General features: G+C 38.2%; 1 pseudogene across 1 annotated transcript in view; it reads left to right on the top strand.

The window, feature by feature from the left end:
• The window catches only part of LOC311214336 (neural-cadherin-like), a 64,011-nt pseudogene that overhangs the window by 6,206 nt on the left and 42,688 nt on the right, over positions 1–15,117 (top strand). Inside the window, exons 2-5 of the transcript in view lie at positions 7,729–7,929; positions 8,827–9,052; positions 11,490–11,694; positions 13,905–14,016. The product of the transcript in view is annotated as a neural-cadherin-like (transcript). The remainder of the gene's footprint in view (positions 1–7,728; positions 7,930–8,826; positions 9,053–11,489; positions 11,695–13,904; positions 14,017–15,117) is intronic.

Here is a 15,117-nt window from a genome sequence, read left to right as displayed (position 1 = left end):
GCAGAGCACAGCGCTGTATGGGCTGCTGCAGGGAAAGCTAACATCCCAGCCAGACCCAGTACACATAGTAAATTTTCCTTTGACTTCCAAATGTTTGGCTGTAAACAGGAAACAAATTCAGTGTTAGGAAGTCTTTTGGTTCACTTAATAATATACAGTATTCAGGCATGTACTCCACTTTTTTTTTTTCCTTATTCTGATAAGAGGTCATAATTCCTTACTAGGAATTAGATGGTTAATCTTATGCATATAAAGAAATTCTACACCTTTAGATGGGAATTGCATATGAAAATATTAGATTTGAGAAAGCTGTTCTATTTGGTTTGACTATCTGAAGATATTTGAAGATACATAGTGTGGCCTACAACACTTCCATACAGGGTGTAACAGTAGCTATTAATACATTATGCTATGGAGGTATTTCACAGTTTTAGGTTTGCTGCCGTTTTTTTAGAGTTGCAGGGTTTCCTGAAGATGCACACCTGCGTGATGAGCCAACTCATTCCTAGCCCATTTTCAAGGCTAAGAATTTGGAAAAATGGCTGGTGGAAGAAGGTGTATGTGACTGTGGTGGTGGAGGCTGTGGTGAAGAGTCCACCTGAAGGCTGTCCAGGAGAGAGCTGGACTGGATGACAGACCAGATAAGAAAGAACGGGTGCTGATCAGGTGAGGGGTTTTGGGTGTAGAAAAGTGGTACTGGGAATGGATGGTCAGGGCTATGAGGGAACCTGAGAACAGAGCAGGAAATCTGGGGGAACAGAGTGGAGGGCAGATGGAGGGAACTGGAATAAGTGTTAAGGAAGGGCCAGCTTTGGGATAAGGACAGTTGGGGGTGGTAGAGCCGAAGAGAGTTGAAAGAGATCGGAAGGCTTTGTATATGTGACCGCTTACTCCCCACCATAGCTTGTAATGGAACCTGAGATTCTTCAGTCTTTCTTCTGTGATGCCAATAAATGTTTGTGAAGTCTCACAGTGAAGTATCCTTTCTCCCTGGAATAACAGTGCACTGAGAAATTATCACTTTGTTGCACTTCCTTAGCTCTAGTGAGAGGAGTTTTCACATCAGTGGTATGAATTGACTCGGTTTACTTATGATACATGTAAATTTTGATACAGGATATGCTATGATAATCTTTCTCTTTTTTATTATTATTTTTTCTTGAAAGTTTAAATTAATCAAGTTTTCCTGCTTTCATGTATTTAGGTTTGCAGATCAGGTAATGCTAGTTCAAATGATTTTCTGTGATGCAGAAGTACAGCAACTGGGCTTGTGAGGCTGCTGATTTCAGTGGCATTTTTTTTCTTGCACATGTTGGGCTTCAAAGAACCAAGCCAGATATTTTCCCCAAAATTTAAACAAAACTTCAAGAGATCTTCCTGTTTACTAGTCCAGTAGCTGTTACCTGTTAAGCAAAGTCCTCTCATTATAATGCTTTTTGGTAATCAGTCACCATTAATTAAGACACATGATTTGTTATCTAAGGATGTCTGTTGTGATTATAATTTCTTTCACATCTGGGCATGCTTGGTTTTTCTGCCTGCTGCTGTCAGCAGAGGGATACCGCATTGGGATGTCCCTGATAAAATGGTTATCATTTTACTCTCTTTTAACTGGTAATTTATGTTAAGATCCACCCTGCCATGATCATGTAGCTCTGACTTTTTCTTTACTTTTGTTTTCTGGTTCATTTTTTTATGCTTTAACTTCTATGTTGAAAGCCAGATGAGGATAAGGACATGACAGACTGTCATTATGCAATCTACCAAAAAGATGAGGCATATTAGAAGGGAATGTGGGCTGTCCACAGCTTGAGCCCATCAAAGTTATCTGTTTAGAAGGTTTATATTTTATAAATGAGCAAGCTACTGTACTTAAAAGTGGCCTGTCATATACTTCATGAATTTTCCAAAATGACAGTAGAGAAATGTTTCTACATTATTGCTCTCTTTTTTTTTTTTTTTTTTTTCAATCATACTGTATGGTATGATTGGGTACAATAACCAGTAGCTTTTATCTCATGGTGTGGCATGAAAATGGGAACAGAGATTTCTCCTGATTGCAGCTAGAGGCTTAGGACACTAAGAATTTTTCTGGAAATGTATCTTCCCAAATTTGAAGTCAGCAGATAATTTACATGAAGAAATATTGTGAGAATGACAAAGTGACTCTAATAGGGAATTAATCAGCTAAAGCATGAGAAGCCTCTGGATTCTGGATTATAATTTTACTGTTTTGGGTTTTATTTATTTTAATACATAAACTCAAAAGAGTTTATGATATTGCAAAGTTTTTTATTATATTGCTGAGTTTTGATATTGCAAAAGGGCCAATAAGTGGTGTTTGCAAATGTGTTGAAAAAGCAATCTGCTCGCATAACCTGTTTTCATTAGTTTCAGTAGGGAAGAAAAATAGAGGGAAAAATATTTTTGATCAGATAAAAAGGTGATTTTATCATTTTGAATATGAAGCAATATTTTCAGTATAACTTCTAAAAAATTTTAAGTGTTACAGTGTTATGTAATTGTCATCATTTGCAGCAGGAGGCACCTCGAATTTTATCTCTTGTTGCTCATTATATGAAGAAGCAATTTTTTTTTTTTCTGTATTCTGAAGCTAGGGAAAAAAACCTGTCAAATGCAAAATCTGCTTGTGTGCCAATATAATCAGCAGAACTAAAGGAGGATTCTTTGAAAGAATGAAATTGTGTAAGATATCTTCAGCGTGCCTGGCTTGAAAATCAAGTATCCTGTATTTAATATTGAGAAGTTCTTATTGTCAGTGTGTTACAGAACAGTTTGACAAATCTTTTATGGATAATTAGGCCTTTGTCAGATTCCTCATGGGGATCTCAGTAGTGGGTTGGAGTAGTGGGTTGGATCTCACTGTAGCGGGACTTACACTGCTGAATGTGGTTGTAGGTTTGCATACTTGCTGTCAGGGCCTGGTATTCTGAACTGATAATTTAAGTAGAACCTGTTTGTGTGCTTGTAGGACTTAACCCAGAGGATTACCAGTTTTAAGCTGTTTCTGCTAAGATTTTGAGTGGAATTGTAGCTTATTATGTCCCCCATAGTGTAGTACTACCAATAAATTACTATTAACCATAATATTCTAGTGCAGATGTAATACAATAATTTAGTACTACTGTTAATATGCTAATGTACATGTATAATTAGTATAGGTGCTGGGTAAATATTGGGGATGGTGATACGTGTTTTGATGGAAGGCAGCATCGAGACACCTTAAACTATCAAGTGAGGTACTGTTTGAAAATTCTCTTCCTTCCACTATCTTTGAAGCACAAATAGTGTTCATAAAGGATAGTGTCTAACCATAAAATGGGAGAAAATGAATTTCATGTACCATATTAAAAATAGTTAAAGGTCTGTTTTAAGCTCCATTCTGTAGAAAATCAACTATTTTGTGGGAAAATGTCTGTTAGTTAAAAAAGATGACAGTTACAAGACACTGCATTTTGTAATGTATATTTCATGACAATTATAACAAATGAAATGCTGTAGTCATTAAGAGTCTGAAGTTATCCTTGAAACAAATCACATTCACATACTTATACTTTGGAATTCTTAATGTTTTGTACTCCTTGAAATACTTACATTACACATTATTGGTCATGTCAGTCTCTTCATCACATTTGTTGTCCTCTGGTAAGTCCTTGTCTGATCATGCTTCATTGGACACCCTGATGTTGTTTCTAGAAGATGTCAGGTTGCATTTGTAGGTCTCTCTGCAGAAAAGAACAGTCCTGTGCAGTTCTGTTACAGTTCTTGCTTTAATATATGGTATGCAGTCAAGGGAACACTTACATATAGTCATTTTCCTCTGGTCTGCCTTTATCTGAAAGTGAAATCATGTCTAATCTTGATGATTTATTTAGTATTTTTGCTTGAGAATCAGATTGCCTATGATTGATGGAGGAAAATAACATACCAGTAAGACCTGCAAGGTCATATGCAGTGGATACTTATACTGGTCAAGAGAGGCAATTATGCCCGTCTGTCTGATGGTGTGCATGGTGGTTCATGCACTATCCTAACGAGATTCTTAAGAATATTCAGATGTTTCAGAAGTAGCCAACACATTGCTGAAAGCTTTGATCTTGCCAAGATGTCAAATTACATGAAGGTCTCTTAACTATTCAAACACAGGTACTTGGAGGAACTTTTCCAAGTCCTTTCAGTTTCTGATTAATAAAGCTTATTAGTTCATTAGAGGATTAATCTCAGTCTTGATGCAGTTTTACACGGTATTTCCACAGTATTGCAAGAGGTATTTCCCAGTTATAATTAGGTACTAAGAACCAGCTTATTAATGTTCAGTGATGTGGCAACTGTAATACACAATAAATGTTTGTTCATTGTCTTTTGTATTATAAAAACAAGGAGTTCTGTTTGAGGAACGGGAGTTGTGAAAACTCCCTGCTGAAGTAAGGAGCTGTATAATGCTTTGCTAGACACTATGAAAATTCTTTTGCTTAATGTAACAAAATCGAGAACCCCCTCCCCTTCTCTCCTTCTGCATCTCAGTAGCCTCTTTTGTTCAAAGACACTGCTGCAAAGTTCATGTAACCATCTCCTGATAAGTTGCTAAACTAGTGTATCAACATCCTGCATTCCTGTCTCACGCTGGGCCAACATGACCAAATAAAAAAAAGAAGTTGAACCACAACGCGGAGGAAGACTACGGCCTTCATCTTCACGACCACCAGAGGGACAGAGACGACCCCCTAGCAACAGTGCGCGCAGTCGCAGAATATACCAGGATGTGCTGCGTAATCCCGGAATTACCAAGATATAAAAAGGGACCCTGGGGGGGTGAGGTGCGCGCCGTTGGTGGAGCCGAGACTCCCCGGCCGCCCAGCGCTGTTTTGCTTGCTGTTGCTTACTCAATAAATTCCTTTCTATTATTAATGCAATGCTCTCTGAAAATTAATTAAGGGGGCAACTTATAACAGCAACCACTCCAGAAAGACAAAAATTGGTAGCCTTTCTACTCCTGATTATGTTGCCAAGGTGGCATTCAAATCCTCAGTAGGTCTTTCTGTTTTGGAGGCACATTTTCAGAGGTTCTTAACTCAGTTTCTAATTTAGTGCTTGCTATCATAAACCTGCAGTATGCCCTGGCAAACCAAGCCAATAGTGGATGTTGATAAACATGTGACAGCTTCTTTAAGACCTGTTCTTTTGAGAAAAGTCAGACAATTTTGACACTCACTTCTCCCCTTTACACTTAAGTCTTTTTGGAAAACCTGTTCATTAAAGTCTTCAGAACATTCAAGCAGACATTGATCTGCTTCTGATTTGGTACTTCTTATATTGAACTCTTCTCGTTCTGAGTTGTTGTGGTATATTTCACCCTCAGACGCAGATCAACGAAGAACAAATTTTCACCTTTGCGTTTTCTTTAGATTTCTCAGACTGCTTGTCATGGGATTGATGGAAAGCACCTTCTGAAACATGTCTCTTTGAAACACATCTGGTTTTATTTACTAGGGTAGTCAGAAGGAATATCCGTACTGCTGCATTTTACATCCTCATTTTTGAATCCAATCCTTTTTTATGTTCCTTCTGGCTTCTTGTATGATAAACATTTCAGCAGCATCTGCAAGCAGAGGAGGAAGTATGCAACTGCTTTCATTGAGTCTTTATAAACGTTGAAGAGACATATCTGGGTACCCTGTGATGTCAGTACAGTAGGCTCACCTCATGGTCAGTCTCTTTTTGTGATGAGATAATCTCAGCATATCTTTGGAAATGTGGGCTTCATGTGCAATGTTATATGCTAGAGAAGTCAAGCTGCTCATCCTTACACCAGGACTTTCAACACTTTTGGCTGCAGTTTATTTCAGAGTCTAGAAGATGTGTAAGACTTGGCTGCACATTGTAACTGGATTTTTTTTTTTTTTTTTGTGAAAACGTAAAAAGGGGAGTTGTATGTATTCATAGCCTATGGTGATGCAAGAAATATTTCAGGTTCTCTTTCAGGAAACTGTTTGTTTCGGTGACTTACTGTTCCTTAATTCAGAAGCTTGTTTTTGCTGTAGCCTCTGCTTTTATATACGTGTCATCTTAAACTAACATTAATTCGCTGTAACATTAGATTCTGAGTACAGGATATAATCATAAAGAAATTCAGTTGAATTTAACAAGTTACCATCAATTCAGTTTCTATGCTAGAATTTAGATGAATGAATGCAGTTTTACAAGTGTAATGGAGAAGAACTTCTGTGATTGTCTTGGGTGAGTGCTGATTTTTATACTAAGACAGTTTTCTTGGTAAGAACAGAAAGTTCTCAGAGGTCATGATGGATTAAGTTTGTGGAAGCCGAACTAAGAAACTTGTATTTGACATTGTTAATCACTGCACCAAGGAGTTTTCTTTACGACAATCCACTTACTGGTTGTTTATAGACTGCAGATTATGATAAGGTGTGCTAAATATGCCACTTGCTATCAGACAGGTTACTAATTATGAAAAGCTGAGTCTTCCAAGCTGAGTCTTCTCTTATAAACATGGATGGCAGGAACACTCAAGTTGGCCTCTGTAATGTGGCTTTCTACATGTACGGTGCCAGTCCACTTGCAGCCAAACTGGCCAAAAGGCCTACATCTCTTTATACTGTGCTCTTTGGTCTTACTGGTAAATAAAATGTCATCAGTTACATTAAAAAAAAAAAAAAAAGTCTTTAAGTCTTTGTTATAGTCTTATCATAGTTTCATAGTTTTATGTCTTCCCAGGAAGTTGCTTCAGAATCTGAGCTAGCTGTGTGTATTTGGAAGAAATATTTACCAGTTGGAAGCATATACGAGCTGATTAAGGAGTGCAGAGACAAAAAGGCTTTCTGTCTGCAGCAGCATTTTGCTTTCTTTGACACTGAAGATTTTAGTCAATGCTTTTGTCTTTTATTTAGAAACATTTTTCACCCAGGGTGAAGTCTCATTTTTCAACCAGGGTTTGTTTCTACTTTTTCCTCCTTTAACTTAATGCTTGGAGACATCAGAACGTTTTCTTTGATCTGACATTTTTCCTTTTTGTTACTTTTTCAATGATACCTGCCTTTATTTATTACTTGTTCAGCTCTGCTGCCCTCACTGGTTGGTTTAATAATGCAAGCAGCATAACAAGTACTTTTCCATTAATTTTTAAGGATATTCTGTTTCTGATTTCTGGATAATTGAATAGTTCCATTTTCTGATGGATTTTTTTTTAAACAGCATTTAATTTTTAATAGAAGTGAAAACCATATTAAGACTTAAGTGAACTTTCCATCTAGGAAATTCATTACTTAGGGTAGATTGGTTAGAATCTTTTTGACAGCAAAAATTTAATTACTTTCAATGTTCAGAATTGTTGTAATCATTGAATATACAAAACAATATTTTTTTTTCTTCCAGCAAAGTGCTTTCAGGAAACATGTATTTAGCCTTTGAAAATTTAAGAATGTGTGATCTTTCCTAAAAAGAGACATTGGTAGGAAGTAGTATGGGGTGGCCCTGGTGTTGCAGTTTGGCAGTACTTGTGCTGGTTATTTTATTTTATTTTTTTCCATTGTATCTGGATGCTGTTGGTTGTAGGAGAAGAGCCAAAGAAGTCTTTCTGAATTAAATGCCAACCATATTGCAGACAGTACACCCTCAGGAGTTGATATGTGTTTGCTACTTTGAGTACCATTAAATAGCTAAATATTTATTCATTTTTCTTACTATTAGGAAAAGATCAGTACTTGCTGCACTTAGTTGCACTTACTGTGGCAGATGCAAACGACAATGTACCTGAATGGGCCATGGAGCCCTTCCCGTTCTTAGCCGTGGTTTCTCCTCAAGCTGCCGAAGGTACTCAAGTATACAAGCTGCTTGCGGTGGATGCAGATGAAGGGATCCATGGAACTGTAGAATACTTTCTCTTGGAAGGTAAACTTAAATCTCTTTGTTACAGTGGTATGAAACTTCACTATTAGCTTCACTAAACTTTTTTTTTTTTTTTTTTTTTTGTCTCTTATCCTCAGTTTCTTTAGTGGAAAATCTTCCTTTGCTTCTCAAAAAGATTCATAAGCCTTTGGCTTTGTGTGTGAAAAAAATAAACTTCTAGTGAGCGTATGGACAGATTGGCCAGATTGGAAGTGAGTTCTCTCTGTAAAGTTGGGTTCCTGCTCAGATTATTGCCCACAGGGGTAGTGGCGACTGTAGTGGTACTGGGCTGCAGGGCTTTGCGAGGGGATGGCAATGGGAGCCATCATCAGCACCTTTCTGCTGCACTGACTCTTTATTGGAGAAGACGCTACCTGAAGCAGAGTTTGTTGGGTGGAAGAAGCTAATGTTCCTTCTCCTTTGCAGGAGTTGTGCTTCTGGATCATTCCAAACAAATCTGTAAGGGTATGGTTTATGTCTTATTTTTGCACAGCTACTTGTTGACTTGCTGATGATTTTCTTTGTTGAGGCTCTTAAAATAAACTTCAATAATAATTCAAAACTGTCTAAGCAGAAAGGGAGTGGTGATGTACTCCAAAGGTGAATCTGTTCTTCTTGACCAGGACCCTAACAGAGTTTTCTGCTAAGGGACAGTTAGGGGTCAAATAACAGCAAAGTATTGGAGGATGAAGAAGAATAATAATTGCCCAGGAAAGTAAAATGAGATTAGAAATGTAATCACTGATGTAGTTAGTGAGTTCAAAACAAACTCTTGATATTTTTGTGTGCTTGTCAATTCTAAAAGAAAACCACTTCAGGAATTGATACCCTATTTTCTTCTCTGTTTTACTTAAGTAAAAGTGTTCTTGCTGACAGCAGTTTGTGGATCTGTCTTCTTAGGTGGAGAAGCCAGATTTGAAGTCGAGAGGAACACAGGCTGGATTAAAACAACAGGTTTGCCATTGGTGAGGAGCAAGGAGTATTTACTGACTGTACTGGCAGCAGATAAACTTGGAAACAAAGGGTCTCCAGCCTCTGTTTCTATAATTGCTGGATTTCGACCACCGCAGTTCAGCAACATGTCATACTTTGTTCACGTTCCTGAAAGTATGCCACAAGGAAAATCGTAAGTAACAGTAACAAATAATGCAGTGGGATTGTGTTCTTAGTTTAACTTCTTTTTGATCTCTCCAAAGCCTCAGTATTGTTTATGAATCGTAAATAGCAATTTAGATATCTTAATTGAAGTGATAAATATAATTTGATTGATGCATTCTTAGTATATTGTAATATATAATGTATTCCTTCTTTTTTTATAAAGAAAAGTGGTAATGAATAATTATAATTTCATGCTTTTTAAATGATACCAAAAGTATTATCTGATGATGATTGTGTCCTAATTTTCAAAGAAAATACAAATCAGAACCATTACATCATAAAGAAAGATACCTTGTGTAAACGCATGTATGAGTTCTCTGTGTCAACATTTAAAAAGTGCCTTCTCCACCAAGTGAATATTGGGGTAGGGGGAAGAGGGGAGACTGTCTTTGCTGTCTTCGTTAATCACAGTGACCAACTGAGCAAAAATGAAGATGACGCAAAAGTTGTCATTTTACTTTTCCATCCTTTGTCTAACCATGTGGATCTAAATATCACGGAAAACGTTAGTAACATAGGTCTACCTGAATACTCAGTTCTGTCTTTCACAAATTGTTTTGGTTTTAGGGCAGACATTTCCTTTTCCATGAAACAACAATACTTTTGTCCAGAAATGTCTTCCTTGTGTGGCCTTTCAACTGTTATTTAATGCTATGTTATCTGTAGTATTCTGTTTTACTGCTGAGTCTACAACAAACAATTTTACAGTGTCTGAGGTTTGTTAAGATAAAAAAAAAATCAGCAGCTGTTAATAGCAAATAAGTTTGTTTGTTTGTTGGTTTTTCTTTTTTTTTTCTTTAAAACTACAATGAACTTATTTAGCACAGGTATAAAAGAAATTAAAGAACCGTGGAATGCTACAATACCTAACTGGTATTGCTATATTGGATTCAATAATGTTTAGGAAGAAAAATAGTGGAATTCTTTGTAAATTTTTTTGTCACTATTTAAAATATGTTTGCACAATTACGGTGATAGTAGATTAATCAGTTTGTCAAGTTACATGGTAATATCCAAAAGGAATTAAATATTTCATACGGTTGTTACTATGCCATAAGAGGCTTGAATATAAACAATGTGCCCAGCAAAAGTGATTTACTGTTGTGTGTTAACCTGTGTGTGGTCCTGAAAATTAATGGAGAATCCTGAAATTCTGATATTTATATTAGACCAGTTGCAGGAAAACAGTCGCTGGATTTCTGGGGTAAGGATTTCACAATTGTAGGTAGATTTAAAACTGCTGCTGACAAGAAGTGTTACCAAGTCTTTCTTTTCCTTTCATCTGGCATTGGCTCTAGCATGCTAGCTGCGTTGGCAGGCTGATCCAATGAAAGACAAAGCAAAAAAAAAAAATAAATTCAGTTGAGTTGTTAAATGTGTTCACAGGAGGGCCTCGTGATTGTTCGTGGTGACAGAAGGAGAGGAGAGTTGGCATGAACTTGCAGCTGGGGTAGGGAGTTAGAAAGAAGGCAAAGTATTTCCTGTTGGCAGGAACACTGACTTGTGCTGGCTTAAACTGACTGTGAGATCATATCACAGAAAAATAAGGAAAAAGAATAAAGCAAGATAATGACCTACAGCAACCTTTTGCAGTATTTTTTTTTCAGTGTTGCACCTGAGGGAAGCTAGAAGACAGCAGCATGAAAATAATAAAAGGAAAAGAAGTGTTCAGACAAACTGAGTTTTGTCTTTTTGAATGCAGTTGTCACTGGATCTTAGGTGGTGTTGGGTTCTCCTGGGAAGTGGAGTCTTTTCTCCTAAGAAATCTTCATGATAAGACAACAAACATTAGAGGAATTCGTATTCTGTTTTAAACCCTTAAAATTATTGTTTTATAACTCTTATATTTATAACTTTTACTTCATTCTGCAAATGCTTTTCCTACTTGAAGCACTTTCATGGGAAAAAAGTGCCAGCTGAGCTAAAAAAAAATATAATATGTCCTGGTATATGCTGTTACATGCACACTGCTAGTGACTGGCTTTTTTCCTTTTGCAGGTATCTGAAACTTTAGAACAGTATGCTGAACTGTATTATGCTGTTAGTAAAAGGAATCTTTTGTAGTTTATTTTATCTTTTAGTTTCCTTCCTGAAAATCATCACCACCTTAAAAGAAAATTAGAGTAAGCAAATTCAGTTGCAACAAAAAATAAATCTTCTATTTCTGTGTTCTGCTTCCAAAAATCTTTTTCTGTTTAACTTCAAGATGATAAAAATACAGTATAAAAAAAATATTTGAATTTGGAGTTTAGTATAGCTATCATTGACTTCGGTGTGTACTGCTCTAATCAGACCTACAGGCTTGCACCTTCAGCTCTGTTGTGTAGCATTTTTTGCCTTATTTTTTATTATGTTGTATTACATGCTTGAGACCTTTTTTTTTATATTACTTAATTTTTATGCAGCTTTCTTCGAGTCACTGCTATATCATATCAAAACAAATCCCTGAACTACAGTTTGCTAACTAATCCGAGTGGTCTGTTCAGCATTGGTCAGTCAACAGGGGATATCAGCTTAACTCGGAATGTGGATTATGAGACTGACCAACACCAGTATCTTCTGTTGGTCAGAGCAGAGGAAAACGAGGAACAGCTCAGTAGCGCAGCTGAGGTAGGTGTTCACTTCTGCCATTCGGTATGTATTTGCATTTTTCTTGAGTCTTCACAAATATCTGCACAGATTCATGAGGAGCTGTCATTTCTCCAGCTCATGCTATATATTCTGTTGTTAATTTTAAAAGTCTTTTTTAACTCTATAGACTAGGAGGGCTGGTTTAGGTACTATTGGGTAGAGCTCATTTTTGCTGATCCTGAAAAAGCTGTTGCTTAGGGATCGATAATACCATCCCATCATAGGGCCAACGTCTTTATCCAAAAAGATGGGAGTAGATGCAGCCATGGCTAACATGCGGTTTTGTTTTACTCTCAGCCTTCATAAATGATGCATATTTGTGATTACTCCAATTTAAAACAAAGGCAAAACAGAAAACACAAAGACAATTGCTAGTTTCGTTTCAAGAACACAAACTGAACTTGTAAAGACAGGAGGTAGTAAGTCATAGGTGTTGAAAGATGATAGTTCATGGTATTTTAGAAAGCTGTTTGACAGGAGAAAATATTTCTAAATAAAGCTATTACAGTTGTGTGAATTCAAAGATTTGCCAAGCTTGGAAATGCATGTAATATAACAGTTTGTTCCTGCTGTGGGAAATAAGATGTACGCGGTAGAAGGAATGGGAGGTAGAGGAACAGGTGAGAGGACAGAGTACAACAGTGTTAAAAACAGTGGCTGTAGCACACCAGAGATTGATAATTTCTGTTGTCCCTTTTAGGTACCACAAGATGAAGAATGACAGAATAAGACTTGAAAGAGGATTCTAAGATGATTGTATAAATACATTTGGCCTAAATGTAGTTTTATATGCTTTACACCAATAGAACTTCAGCAGTCATGAGAGGGCAACTTTCATTTTGTACTAACATAAGTAAGAGTAGAGTGAGTATAAGGCTACCTATTGCATTGTGAGCCAGCTTCAGACTTCAGCATGAACTGTGGCAGTATGAACTGCTGTAAAGGCTAATTTAACACACTCCTTACTGCTTGGATTGTCAACGGTGCAACAGTGGGCTCTCATTTGACACAGAAATAAGAAAACATTTTTAATGGTGTTAGAAGCAGAGTTGTATTTCTTACTTGTCTTAACATGAACAGATACTTTTATCTACTTCTGATTGTCGTGGTTTAACCCGGCCGGCAGCTAAACACCACGCAGCCGTTTGCTCCCCCTCCCCCTCCCTCTCTGGGACGGGGGGGAGAAATGGAAAGTGAAGCCCGTGAGTTGAGATAAAGACAGTTTAATAAGACAGGAAAATAATAATAACAAAAGTAATAATAACAATAATAATAATAATAATAATACAATGGTGATAATAGGAAAATAATAATAATAATATGTACAAACAAGTGATGCACAATGCAATTGCTCACCACCCGCTGACCGATGCCCAGCCTAACTGAGCAGTCTGGCCCCCTCCCCCTGGCTAGCCACCCCTATGTATTGTTTAGCCTGACGTCAGATGCTATGGAATACCCCTTTGGCTAGTTTGGGTCACCTGTCCTGGGTCTGTCCCCTCCCAGCTCTTACTGCACCCCCAGCCTGCCTGTTGGCAGGACAGAGCAAAAGGCTGAGATGTCCTTGGCTTGGTATAAGCACTGCTCTGCAACAATTAAAACATCGGGGTGTTATCAGCACTCTTCTCATCCTAAGCCAAAACACAGCATTCCACCAGCTACTAGGAAGAAAATTAATTCTGTTCTATCTGAAACTTCTGTTCTAACTGAAACCAGGACACTGATTTACACTGCTGCAATTGAATTCCGAACTTTGTCTTGGAGATTTGTACTGCTAGAAAGTGATATGCTTGGCAGTAGAATTTTTAGTATGAAAAATAACAGAAGTGTGGGAAGATAAGATAATGGCAAAAGAATGCTTTGAAAGCAGACAGTCCATTTCTCTTTAAATTAATCATAGGAAATAATCAAAGGAGGTGAAAGAAAAATAGAAAATGTTGATGTATGTAGCCTGACAATTCCACATGTTTTGGAATTTAATATTTAAGCAATTCTCAGCAGGAAAAGAACAACCTAAGGTTTTTTTTTTTTTTTTTCCTACATGCTACAGCTTCCAAAGACCTCAACAATAATGTTTTGTTTTGTTTTGTTTTGTTTTACAAATTCTTCTATTCACTATTTCTAGAGCAATGAAGTCATTGCCTTGATTCACTTTGATGCCACTTAACACTCTCTTGATTTCTGTTCAGGTTTCAGTTGTAATCACAGATGTGAATGATTGTTCCCCAGAATTTCATCAGTCGATCTACAGCAAAGTTAGTGTTCCTGAAACAGTTACTATGACAACTGCACTTCTACAAGGTTGGTACTTTTAAAACCATTTGTTATACTCTTCAGGAGTAACAAATCTCTCCCCACTAATTAGATTTCAATTAAGAAGGCAAAATCCTGCCCCAAGAAGGGGTAGCCACAACTCTCTGAAGGCAATTGGCATCTTGTAGAATTGGATCATATCACAGAATCACAGAATCACAGAATCACAGAATTTCTAGGTTGGAAGAGACCTCAAGATCATCGAGTCCAACCTCTGACCTAATGCTAGCAGTCCCAACTAAACCATATCCCTAAGCTCTACATTTAAACGTCTTTTGAAGACTTCCAGGGATGGTGACTCCACCACTTCCCTGGGCAGCCTGTTCCAATGCCTCAAACCCTTTCAGTGAAGAAGTTCTTCCTAAGATCCAACCTAAAACTCCCCTGGCACAACTTAAGCCCATTCCCCGTCGTCCTGTCACCAGGCACGTGGGAGAACAGACCAACCCCCACCTCGCTACAGCCTCCCTTGAGGTACCTATAGAGAGCGATAAGGTCGCCCCTGAGCCTCCTCTTCTCCAGGCTGAACAAGCCCAGCTCCCTCAGCCGCTCCTCGTAGGACTTGTTCTCCAGGCCCCTCACCAGCTTCGTCGCCCTTCTCTGGACTCTCTCGAGCACCTCCATGTCCTTCTTGTAGCGAGGGGCCCAAAACTGAACACAGTACTTGAGTTGTGGCCTCACCAGAGCCGAGTACAGGGGGACGATCACCTCCCTAGCCCTGCTGGTCACACTGTTTCTGATACAAGCCAGGATGCCGTTGGCCTTCTTGGCCACCTGAGCACACTGCTGGCTCATATTCAGCCGACTATCCACCATCACACCCAGGTCCTTCTCTGCCTGGCAGCTCTCCAACCATTCCTCTCCCAGCCTGTAGCTCTGCTTGGGGTTATTGCGCCCCAGGTGCAGGACCCGGCACTTGGCCTTGTTAAACTTCATGCAGTTGACCTCAGTCCATCGGTCCAGCCTATCCAGATCCTCCTGCAGAGCTTTCCTACCCTCGAGCAGATCGACACACGCGCATAGCTTGGTGTCATCTGCAAACTTACTGAGGGTGCACTCGATGCCCTCGTCCAGATCATCGATGAAGAT

The sequence above is a fragment of the Netta rufina genome (assembly GCF_964035555.1).
Source record: "Netta rufina genome assembly, chromosome: 13".
In the NCBI taxonomy this organism is placed as follows: Eukaryota; Metazoa; Chordata; class Aves; order Anseriformes; family Anatidae; genus Netta; species Netta rufina.
The sequence above is the reverse complement of the archived record's forward strand: the minus strand, read 5'-3'. Positions and strand labels throughout refer to the sequence as shown.